This window comes from Epargyreus clarus, unplaced genomic scaffold (genome assembly GCF_041222505.1).
Source record: "Epargyreus clarus isolate Ecla_fem2 unplaced genomic scaffold, WU_Ecla_fem_2.2 ptg000003l, whole genome shotgun sequence".
Lineage (NCBI taxonomy): Eukaryota > Metazoa > Arthropoda > Insecta > Lepidoptera > Hesperiidae > Epargyreus > Epargyreus clarus.
Genome location: NW_027332211.1, coordinates 2,035,315 through 2,048,709, shown reverse-complemented (window position 1 = coordinate 2,048,709; position 13,395 = coordinate 2,035,315).

The following is a 13,395-nucleotide window of genomic DNA, read 5'->3' as shown; positions in this document are numbered from 1 at the left end:
TGTTACGTAAGATTATATTATTTACATATTTAGGCTTATCAACAAGATTACATGAGCATAATTAAATACAGATAAGTACAGCAAACTTTTAACAATGTGCATAAACATTACTACATATAGGTTTAACATATGATTTACAAAAAGATCTGAAAGAGACTTTCGGGTACATTGCTTCCCTAGAAATAGGGGTACACCCTCGTGAAACTATAGAAATTTTATAATACATTGTAATATCATTTCCTAACTTCCCCCTGTTAGTTGAATGGTGGCAATAAACCGGCAGACTAGGTACAACCACCCGATATTTCCGGAAGCAGTTATTTACGTGCACAAATCAAAATTTTATTGCCGTCGTATTCAAATCAAAGGCCCAATTGGGTTGAAATATTCCGGCGTTTTGTGCAAACATCATTATTATTGCCGCGTTGTTGTATTGTCATTCGTTTTTGAAAGCCTTTCAAAGATAACGATCTATTTCGGGAAAAGAGATTTGTTTGTGATAACACCGCCTTTGATGAGCGATGGAATTGCCGAAAAGTAGGGAAAATATGATTGTTGATCAAAATGTAATGTTTGTCGTTAAAATGTTTTTATATGAACATAAGTATCTAACGAACATGTCTATCTGATGGTAGGATGCTACTACCATCCATGATTATTTATACGCAACCCCAGATAACAATCCTATCTGAGGTCGGCGACATATTCATTGCTACCTCTGAGGATAAAGTTGAAATGTCTCAAATATGTATACTACTATAGCACAAACACAACCTCAGCCTAAACCACTGTTTTATGGTAGTAATAGGTGTGGCAGTAGTGTCCTAGGAGTCCAACCACAAATGGCTCTGACCCACCTTCATTATATTTTACAGTCAGTTATTACAGGCAAATATTATCATTCTAAATATTCATTGGTTCGAAGTAGACAATAAGATTCAGACTTAGAGCATTTACCCACTGCGTAAAGATGCAAAGGAAGCACAAGGTCAAACACGATTTATTAAAAATAAAACCCTAACTGTCATTCTCGATAATAAATGTTGTCCACTATTGTCATTCTTATTTACTTGTGTAGTCTAAGCTGTCATGATGCCGTTCAAAATTTATGGTGCGATAAAAAGAATTCTGTCGATCTGGTGAATATATTTCTATAATTAATTTAATATAGAACTTTAACAAAGATAAATTAGAAATACAATAATAATGAAATAAAATATAGATACGAGTAGAAAACTAAGCGAGCCCACTAGTGCCTTTTTATAAAATCAAGGTAACAAACAAACATGCAGTCGTCCTCATTTAAAACTATTGAAAGTGGTCACTGCCCTCAATAGCTCCCTATAATCTCTAATAAGTTTATACAGAACAGAGCTTTCTACCTGAAGCAGATCACAAATGCGTGTTTTTTTTATATAATATAGGAGTGTGTTTTTTTATATAATATGGGCGAGCTTGCAGTCCACCTGATGGTAAGCGGCTACTACCGCCCATGGACATCTGTAATCAACCCCAGGTAGGATTAGATATTCCTACCTGAGGTCGGCCACAGATGCGCCGATACCCCTGAGGACTAAGCTGGAACGCCTCGGAAAAGTCTGTCTCCCTTACCACACCCTTCAAAACGGAACAAAGCAGCGCCTAATACTGCTGTTATTAGGTAGAAATAGGTGTGGCGGTGGTGCCGCCGGAGTCAAACCACAAAGGGTTCTACCACCTTCAACGGCGTTACCACTCCTAAGGACTAAGATAGTACTCGTAGCGTCATGTTTAAATCAGCCGGCATCTACACTCTTCCGAAACGAAGAACTGCTACATGCTAAAAATAGGTGTTACGGTGATACCTTCCCAATCGATCTATACTTCTACCTTTCAATGTGATTGTAGAACTTTAAAAGGATTAATTACAAATGTGATAAAAAATGAAAAATTAATATAGGTCTTACTAGAAAATGACGCAAGCCCCCTAGTGATTGGAATCTATTCATCTTCTATATATTTCCGAATGCAAGATAAGCGTTTTAAGTAAATTGAGACCGAGGTAGAAAGGCAATTGCACTAAAAGTTTTAAGGCAAACCCGTATATCCTGTGTTCCTACTTGACAGATACCTGCATTTCAGCTCATGTGGGTATGTCTATTTTTAAGTTTTCTTATAATAATAGAATATTAGACAATCATGCAGTCAACCTGATGGTATGTGGCTACTGTGCTTAACATTGTTATTGTTAGAAAGAAATAGGTGTGGCGTTGGAGTCGAACCACGGGGTGTTCTACCACCTTCAAATGGGAGAAATGTTTAAGTCATAGTCCACTAATATATGTCGTCCTCGACCCATTACTGTCCTACTAGTTTTCTCTCAAGGGGTTTAGGGCAAAGTCCACCACGCTCGCCAAGTGCAAATGAGCAGACTTCACATATCCTTGAAAGCTATTTTTATGACCTCTCGGGCGTGCAATTTGTCTTGCAATTTTCGTTTACTATAACATTTCTAAAACACATATAACTTAACACACATACACATGTAAGAAATATATTTGTATGATATTAATAGCTGTGGAGTTTGTAATAATATAATAAACTAGCTGACCTGGGAAACTTTGTACCTCCTAAAAATCTATTTATCAAATATATTTCATATAAAATATAGCCTATGTTACTCGTGGATAATGTAGCTTTCGAATGGTGAAAGAAATTTGTAAATCGGTCCAGTAGTTTTTGAGCCTATTCATTACAACCAAACAAACAAACAAAGTTTTCCTCTTTATAATATTAGTGTTGATAAATAAACTTTGAAAAATAAAAGCGGCGTACTTCAGACCGTCTGATTAAGTGGTGGAGTTTCGACCGCCATTTGCTCAGTAATATTTGCAATTTGTAATTAAATATTGACTTACAACTAACGTGACTATTTGTTTCATATGAAATGTATGCACGAGATCCTTTATCCCTTCATTTACCAAGTCAGATTGCAATTACTGGGAACTTAATTAAACCCACATCAAAGCTAATTTGTAGCGTATCACGTTACGCTTGCATCGAACGAATCAAAGGGAATTCCAGGAATGGATAGGGTTTCTGTTTGTAGTTAGGTACATGAAGTTAGCAAAGCAAATATTTATTGATGCTTAAGCTGGGTGCTACGTTGCTTTTTAAAACGATTTTCTTGTTGTGAAAACATCACCAATAATACTATTTTATACGAGTCCATCTTTTCATCGATTAATTCGCATAATTTTTTATCATTATTTTGATGTAGACAGGTACCGATATTATAAAATCCAATAAAAATCAATGATTAATTGGCTGTAGGTAGTACATATTATTTTGACGCTGATATTTTTTACGTTATATAAATAGGTATAAAAAAATTGTTTTTAAAACGAACTTATGGGAGGTTTTTGTCTAATAAGGACATAGAATGTCTTGTGTAAAGTTGAGCTAAGAAATTGGCAAACCTTGTAAAATATACCAGAAAAGCACTACACTGGTGTTATTTGTGCTAACATACACCATTTATGCTAATATATCTTTTGGTACTATAATGATGTTGCTTCAATCAATCCGAATTTCTCTATCATATTAATGATATTAATATAATCAACATACTGTAAAACTACCGATCTTTAAAAGATAATAATTTCCAGTTTCAGAAGCGGCCAACTCGGGCGCAGGAAATGCCACAGTGACTCCACCCTCCCTCGGAAGAAACACGTCATCAAGCTGGCCAGTCTCCGCATCACGCCCACCCTGAGGCTCCTCTCCTTCAGGGTGTCGAAGAACTACCTGTACTTCAGCTTCGCGAGACCTAACACAGACCTGCTGGAGTACAAGGAACTGTGTTCTGATGATGCGTCTGTCTAAACTAAGTTGCTGCTTGAAATCTTAAGTTATTTTAAACTAAGTTTTCGTAACTTGTTTAAGGAAGCTATTTACTGGTGGTAGAGTCCCTTATTATGTGGTGAGATTGGTATATACAAGTAAGGTCTGTAATATTTATATATGATTACGCATGAAGACATAATCGTCGAGATTCCAAACAGAAAACTTATAATATTTTAGATTTCGTGCTTGACCTGGTTACTAGGCTGGTTTGAAGCCTGGAATACTGCATATTTAAATCATAATCCAAAAAAGACTTTAGGAAATATTATCGGGAAATTACTAATGCATTTGACTTGACCCTTTCATCGCTGCACCTATTCATATCTTATAGAAATGATACAATATCAATGTTATTTTTACTTAGTATTGTTTGAAATTTAAGTGTCGACCTTAGTATGAAAATATAATTGGACGATTTGTCTAATATTTCTTATTTCATTAAAACATTTAAATTTTTAAACAAAAAAATGCTTAAAAACGTAAAAAGAACTGCCAGTTTAAACCAAGGGACTTTACCACCTTGCATAATAAGGTTAAATATAAATAAGCTGTTCGCGATCACATTACAATTTACTTAGCAATAATGTATCAAGTGATCTAGTGTTCATCCTCTTCAAACAACATATATCATACAAACGTTGTAAATCCCATTTTAGGTCTGTTTATTCGTGATAAAAATATCCACTGAATATAACTGTAAGTGTTGTTTTCTAATACATTATTCAAAAAGTATTGATATTTATTTTGTAGCTCTAGCACACTAGAATTTTTACAGCACCGATTTGCGTTTTTGCGATTGTATCGACGCTGCATTGCGTTATGGCGACTGCGTTCGGTCGCCGTGTCGAAAATACGCGTTAAATCGACTGAATCTAACGCATTTTTGCGCTTAGCTGCGTCTAATCGCTTTCGGAGAAGTCATGGTTTAAGAGCCCTACACTAAAACCCTCCCGGTGGCCATCCTCTGCGCTGCGTAGAGGGATCCGGGATCTCCAAAGGAACGCAACAGGAGTCCTCTTAGCGCGTTGCCCCGTCGAGCTCCGCCCAGGTGAGCTTAACGCTCGCCACACCATCTGGTGCGTGCGACGGTATGCGACACTCATAACGTCGTCCTTCCCGGGGCCGCTGGCCGGGTGGTTCGAGCTCCCACTCTTGAAGAGCCCTAGGAGTCAAGCTACTTTAATTATTATCTAGCTTTCAAAAAGCACCTAATGTGTGTTTTTAATAGTAAATCTATCCAATGTTCTGAGTAACAAAGATCGACTTTTGACAATCACTGCATATTAGAAAAAGACAATTTTCGACATTGGGTAGGTTAAATATGGATAAATGAGTATTAACAATTGGTGTACGGAGAAATTGTCAAATGTCAACCTTCGGTAGGCAAACATTGGATACTAAAAGTAGCTAGTATGAGGAGACCCTTAGTGATGATTCAATACTAACATTCACATTTACATTTGCCAATGTGTCTGGTATATTTTAAATCTGCTTTGGAATATTCGAATCCAATTTTCAAATTGGATTCAAATTGTAAAGCAGCATTTTTTAAATGAATATACAGAAATTTAAACATTGTTACACATTACTTTTCGTAATTTATGTCGGTGGGTCTAGACTAGACAAAACAATAAACAGTTGTGTGGTTGTGGCGGTGTGGTAAGGACATACTCAGTGAGACGTTACACATAGCAGAGGGAGTGATAGTGGTTAAGAAACTCGACCTCTCGATCGAGGGGTCCGAGTGTTAAATCCCAGGCACGCACCTCTGATTTTTCAAAGTTATGTGCGTATTAGGAAGGTATGTGAAGTCTACCAATACGCACTTGGCGTCAATCAAAAAAGTAATCCTTCTCATTATGAGAGGAGACCCGTGCCCAGCAGTGGGACGTTAATGGGTTGATGATGATGATAATGATGATGATGATGACGTTACAGATTAACCGTCACGTAGAACTTTATTCCTATCTAGAGTTGATTACACGATTTCCATGGGCGGTCTTGGCCACTTACCATCAAGTGAACTGCATGTTCATGTGCAACTTTTGTATTACAAAAAAAAAGCAAAAGTAAGACTGAGCATTTTGGTCCTATTTGTGTCTATATGAAATTTAGTTTAAAATTGATATTTCTGATCTGAATCCCAATTTGAATAAATCTTTCACCTAAAACCTCTCAAAGTAATGATGTACAATTAAGTAATTTTCAACAAAATAATTTTAAACATACAATTTAATGTTAAAGTTGGCTGAGTTAGTAAAATTATTTTAAAGCTTAACAAACTCAAAGGTAACTTCGTCGGTTTCATTAATGGAAGCTTTCTGATATTCTTAAAGCCTTTTGTTTAGTCCTCACGACTACGACACTATTTAAATGTCGTCCTATCATTCGTCATTGAGTTCTATTTTCACATAGTCTATTTTTTGGCCATTACCAAAATAAATCACTATCATTTAAATTTATTTAAAATTGATTTTACCAAAAATTTTAACAAGCGATGGTCTTTAATTAAGCTTCAGAAAATATCTCACTATGGAGACAATTTTTATTACCAATTCACTGATCATTTTGTTATTAATATCATGAACCTCTATGGCTGAACTTTAAAAATATCCTATAATGGTATTTATGATACGTATTGTAATTCAGGGTGCACGTATCACGAAAAATACGCGACACGATAAGTCGTTGTCGTCCACTGTAAAAATCATTTACCAGAGGCCCGAGGAAGCAAACTCATGGGTAAGAGGCCTCATAACAAAGTTGGCATCCTCTGCACTTTAAATATCACATCATGTCTACCTGTTGCTTGGATGTGAAGTGATTTTGTTTTCTTGCCAACTTCTCGATGGGACGATATCCTAGTTTAAAGAGTTGAGTGTACTTACACTTCAAAGGTGCTCGAACTATTCCTGATTCGACTTCTGTATTCTGGTTTGAAGATATGGTTAAGGAGTAATATATGAGGCGTTCCACTTAATTCTCAGCAACAAAATATGATCGACCTTAGATAGGATTTCTGCTCCATCCCACGATGGTTGTAGAAATCAGATGATGATCAGTGGATTCTCTTTTTAAAAGATTGAGATTGATTTAGCATGCAGGCCATCCTATGGTAAGTGGTCTCTACTCTGTACCCTTTACCATGAGCTTTTACGTTTTGACAAATATGACAGGTTTGGTATTTGTTTACGTATTGGCCCATACAATTTCCAATCAGCGCCCCTAGCGGATTGTATCACAACTATAGTATCAGTAACGTTACATTAAATGTCTAAATTGGCAAAATGGCGCTTTATGTTTTGTCTCTCTTTTTTGCGAACATGTGAAGCAGACAAAAAGACTTGAACACTTACTTATTGTTACGTTTACTCAGTCTACTGAAGCAGACTAAACAGAATAATGGATTGAGTAAACGTAACGTAAAATTGTGGGATGTTTTGAAAACTCATGGTAAGGGTAATGGACATTTGTTACTAACTCCATACATAACAGGAGTTCTACTTAAAGCCGATCACAGATGCATTACCACTTCTTAGGACAGTGATGGTCACCTCACAGGCAAGTCCGTCAACATTCACAGCTTTCCACCGAATCACAAAACTCAGTGTTAAAAATAGATGTGGCACTGGTACCTAGAGGTCCCGGTTCTACCCCTAACTCATAAAGCGAGAAAAATGTAAGTAAAATGAGGACAAATTTTCCCTTTTAGTTAATATTGATCCTTTTATGTAGGTCATACCGAATATTAAAAGCTCACAAAATGTAAAGTTGGAGCTTTGACCGGAGCTTTTATGATTAAAAGATTTTCCCGAGCGATAGATTAAACGTTATTACAGGTAATGCATTTTATTTTATAGGTATCGTCGCATAACTTATTTATTGGGGCGGAAATTTTATAGTAATTTCTTAACGATTCCATCTTGATGTAAGTTCCATCTTCAAGTGTATGAAGGTGGTTAAATCCTTTGTATGGAGGCTCTCTGGAGGCACCACCGTCATACCTACTTATACATAATAACGACAATTAAGCACTGCTTTCAAGGGGATCTTAAGAAAGAAATACTTATCAGAGATGTATTTACAACCATTTTGGATTTGGCAAAGGTTTCGAAATGTTCTAAAATTAAATTATTTATTTGCTTTGTGTTCCAAATCTGTAATATTTATTTTTCAATGTTTGTATAATTATTGGAATCGCCTTTTGATAATTATCAGTCAACTTAAGCATCTTGGCGCTTATGATTTATCTATGAAGCACAAAACACAATTCATGTACCGACGAAGCACAAAGAGGCTAAATGAACCGAACCGTTACACGTTATTTCCGCGACAAATGATATTTCATCCAGTATAAACAAGCTGAGCTCGACTTAGTACCTAGCGGAGCAACACAATGCACAGTCACTGTGCTAATTCAGCGCTTATTCACGGGCTACAGCAGTTGCTTATCTTTTGCTTCACAAACGTGCGACACGCGGTACATAACCGCTATATTTTATGGAATGACTTATATAGAAGAAAATGTATATAAGTTTAATATAAACTTACTAGCTGACCCGGCAAACGTTGTGTTGCGATATAAATAAAAAAATGTTAAGGGTGAACAACCCTTATCACTTAGGGGTATGAAAAATAGATAGTAGCCGATTCTCAGACCTACTAAATATGCATATAAAATTTGGTAAAAATCGGTAAAGCCGTTTCGGAGGAATACGGTAACTAACATTGTGACACAAGAATTTTATATACCTATACCTCGTTTTATACGATAATACAATATCATCATTTCATTCGAATATAACAGTTTCATTTTGAGAACGAACACTAGTATTTTACGTAATATAAGGATTTACTCTGAAATTATACGAATAACATACCTCAAAATTGTACTGAAAATAATCTTGTTTAACGTTTGTATTCTATTTACATTCAAAATATAACTGTTCAAAATGGATCAAACGTTATTTTCAATACCAAACAGAATTTATGCTCACAAAATCTTAATATTTGCACATAAACGTGTTGATTTTCATAAATGATCTAAAATGTTGTATACAAATATTAATATAGTAACAATAAATTAAAATGTTCAACAATATAGTATACTACATTAGTATAATATACAATTCCAGAATAGTAGTCAGCTGATTCAATGTATTCTGCAGTAGTGTAATTTATCCACGACCTCCTCCAGTACCCTTACCATGAGTTTTTACGTTTTGACAACTATGACTGTTTTAGTATTTGTTTACGTATTTATTGTATGGACCCAATTTCCAATCAGCGCCCCTAGCGGATTGTATCTGAACTATAGTATCAGTAACGTAACATTAAATGTCTAAATTGACAAAATGGCGCTTTACGTTTTGTCTCTCTTTTTTGCGAACATGTGAGGTAGACAAAAAGACTTAAGCACTTACTTATTATTACGTTTACTCAGTCTACTAAGCAAACGGAACAGAATAATGGATTGAGTAAACGTAACGTAAAATTGTGGGATGTTTTGAACTCATGGTAAGGGTACAGGGGGCCTAGCCAAGTTGACATTCTACAGTCGCTTGCGCTGTAGAAACGCTATAGAAACGCTAAAATGTATGAAATTATCAATGATCACGTGATCAAAATAGCGAAGTAGAAAAGTCGTAGCCAAGTTACACGATAGAATAGAACGCTAGCGATTCTACAATGCCCATGTCATTGCTTTTTTCCATACAAATGACAACCTTTGACAACCTTTTGATTTTTTTGTCAAATTTGTTAGCGAAGCGTATTCTAAGATAAATGTTATAGTGAGCGATCGCGCCGACCCTGTAGAAAACGTAAACGCTAATAAAATGGCGAATTCTGTATCAGCTGTTTGTCACTTCACTACGCGCTATCACTGCATTATACACTTTAATTACTTTTGATCATTTGAAAATGTATACCTACTTTAAATTTGTTAAATTTTGAATATGGCTCTCTATAACTAGTCTATCCTAAAATATTATAGAAATGAATTGCACAGCCGTTTTTCTATTTTAAATTAATATGAACATATAATACAATAGATAAGTAGATAGGATAGAACTTAGAGTTATTCCAGTGCTTAAATAAAAATATTGTCTCAGTTTAACTGTTTTATTGAATCATTATTAATCCTTCTCATAATAACTTTACTTGTAACTAAACAATTTATTTAAATCTTAAAAGAAAAATATAATATTAATATCCGTATCCTTTTTTTCATTATTATCTCCTGTTTCCCTGCAATCTCCCTGTCTAGGCATAACGCTGGTGGTTATGAGGTTTATTTGTTGAGATGGCATATATGGTATACACCCAGTGACATACCCATTTATAATTATTGCCTCCTCGGAAGCCGCTCCTACGATGGGAGAAGATCCTGAGTAGCTCTCCTTTTGATGAGCTTAAAAGTGCGGGTGGATTTCATAAGCTCACTAGCAAGCCCATTGGGGTGTCCTTATATGACGAGTATATGATTTTAGTTTATTTGTCACTTCCTCTTTCCCTGTTGTCTCCGCGGCATCAGCTATTATGCGAAGCATTTTCGATTGGAAGCGTTGTGTGATGTCCAAGTTTGAGTTGGATGCGGTTCTCCAAAGCTTAGATCCATATAACCATATCGGTTTTAGTATGACTTTGTAGTAGTCAAGTTTGTTGCTGAGAGACATTCGTGCCATGAGCCAGTAAATTTTACGAAGTTGGACGTCCAGATATTTTCTTTTGGTCACATCACAAATTACATGCAATCGCTGTTACTGTCATTAGTAATATCGCAATAAACAATAATTTGTATGCTCTTTGTAAACAATCACCAATCACCATAGTTACCGTTCATAGACATTATTAAGTTTAGTTTTTGCAAATAGTTTTAATTAACAAAATACATGTACTATAAAATATGGTATATTTTTTATGTATATTATGTTGTTATATTTTAACGGTCTTATTCATAAAAAGTTATAGCACACTTATAACGCTGCTATAGTACGATTGTCAAAAAGTGTTATTCATAAACGTATTTTAGGCACTAAACCGTTCTATAAGCCTTCTATAACTTATAGAGGCCAGAACCCTACTATAACAGTGCTATAAGACAAAGATGGCGGACTCTCATCAGCTGATTAGTGATTACTAACCTAATTTGACAATATGTTTTGAATAAATTTTAAGTGGCAATGTCCGTTTTGTATATAAACTTGAAATAATTTATTTTAATATCCGATAAATAACATTATTATATCACTATTTCAAATTACAATGCAAATTTTACAAAGCTTAGACATTATTAATAATCTAGAAAACCGTCCACTTCGAAGAACATTGCACCAAAGAGTGATCCGTTTTCTTTAAACGACGAAGACTTTCGGAAGCGTTATCGCTTTAATAAATCGACAGTAAATTTTATAATTGATCTCGTACGTAATGATCGTAAATTAGATCGCAGAGATCCTGGTACACCTTCTGAAATACAATGTTTACTGCCATAAGATATTGCGAATGTTTACAAAACGAAACTTAACAAAACATTTATATCCAACCAATTTTCATTCCTTTATCTTTTAACAAGTTTTGCTTAATATCCTATTTTAACAAATAAAATATTTTTAAATTCGCGGTATTTACAAATACAATGACACTGACATGTTATTTGGTTTTATTGACAACGCATTGACAAGAATGTCAAGACAGAATATTTTTTTAGTACGAAATAATGTCATTTAATGATGTTTATCTATGGATATTCGTCAATTTGTTCGCCGAACTTCACTATAATGGCAACATTTTCATTTATAGTTGACTTTAGCGACACATTAGTTATAGAAGGTTTATGGAACGTTTATGAATAAGCAATTTTATAGAACGTTTTATAAGCTTATCGAACACTTTAACTAATGAGTGCTTAAAACCTTCTATAAGCATTTTTTATGAATAAGACCGTAATATTACTATTAAATAATTAATCATTACCATGTAGGTATTTTGGCTGGTGTAGAAACCAGACGATATTGTATTTGACGGCTCATTGATATTAAATGTGATCGCTAACCATAGACTTATCGTATATGTAGAATGAAACTTGCTAACGAATAGAATAGAAAACGAATAGAATGCAAAGTTTGTAACATGGCTAGCCCCCCAGTTCTATATTCTGTTTGACAAATGCTCACAAGTCATGCAAGCGCTGCACTACCTTTATCAGTAGGTTATTTATCTAGAAACCTTGAGGAAAAACTTTCAAGTAGTTCTCGTACTCATAATCGTTATTAGGTGTCATAGAAAAATATTTTCTTGGTAATCACTTTAAGAAATGACAAATTCCTATGATTAGAAAAATATTGATTAATAAAGAAAACATGACATTAAGCGACTAGTAAACTTATACGTAGTGTATTTTTGCTGTAATACACATTTTTCACAGACGACTTAGTATCTTTCAAACAAATCGTTACTTTTTTTATTATATGGAAGTAGCAGACGAGCATGCAGTTCGTTATCAACCCATTTCTGTCCCACTGCTGGGCACAGGTCTCCTCTCAGATTAGAGATGAGAAGGATTAGGCCATAGTCCACCGCGCTGGCCAAGTGCGTATTGGTAGACTTTACATACCTTTAAGATTTTTTTTTTTTTTATAAATCTCTCAGGTATGCAGGTTTCCTCACGATGTTTTCCTTCACCGTTTAAGCAAGTGATAATTAATTTCTAATACGCACATAAATTTGAAAATTAGAGGTGCGTGCCTGGGATTTGAACCTCGGACCCCTCGATCGAGAGGCCGCGTTTCTTAACCACTAGGCTATCACTGCTCTTACTAGGCATGCAGTTCACCTGATGGTAAGTGGCTACTGCCGTCCATGGACATATGTAATCAACCCCAGATAGGGTTAGATATTCCTGCCTGTAGTCGGTCACAGATACGCCACTACTCCTGAGGACTAAGATGGAACGCTTCGGAAAAGTATGTCTCCCTTACGACACCCTTTAAACAAGAACACAGCAGCGTTTAACACTACTACCACTTTCAACGTTTCTTGCAAAAATAGTACTTACGAATACTTATTAGGTAGTTACAATGATCTATAAAGAACTTCGAAATATAAAACACCGAAACTTACGAAAAAGCTCATTCACAGCCACAATGCAGCGGTGGCTTATTCCGTTGATAAACGTCCACCAGACATGCAAGCGTAGCTGCAGTCATCTATCAGGTAACTACTCGTAAAAGCACATTGGACGTTATAAACATGCGGGACGTAACTAGGACGTTTCGTGTTTTGTAAGTTAGAAATGTTAAGTTGTTACGTGTAATGTTAAGTTAATATTATGAATTTCAAATTGTTCGGCTATTTGTTTGACTAAAGTAATGCTTAACATCGTGTAGCTTAATTTAATCTTTCTTTTTTTCAAAAAAACGGCATTTCTATCTGCACTTCTATTTGTAGGTACGTCTACATGCCTGTCGATATTTTACTATAATGTGTAAGCGAGAAATTAAAGCCACC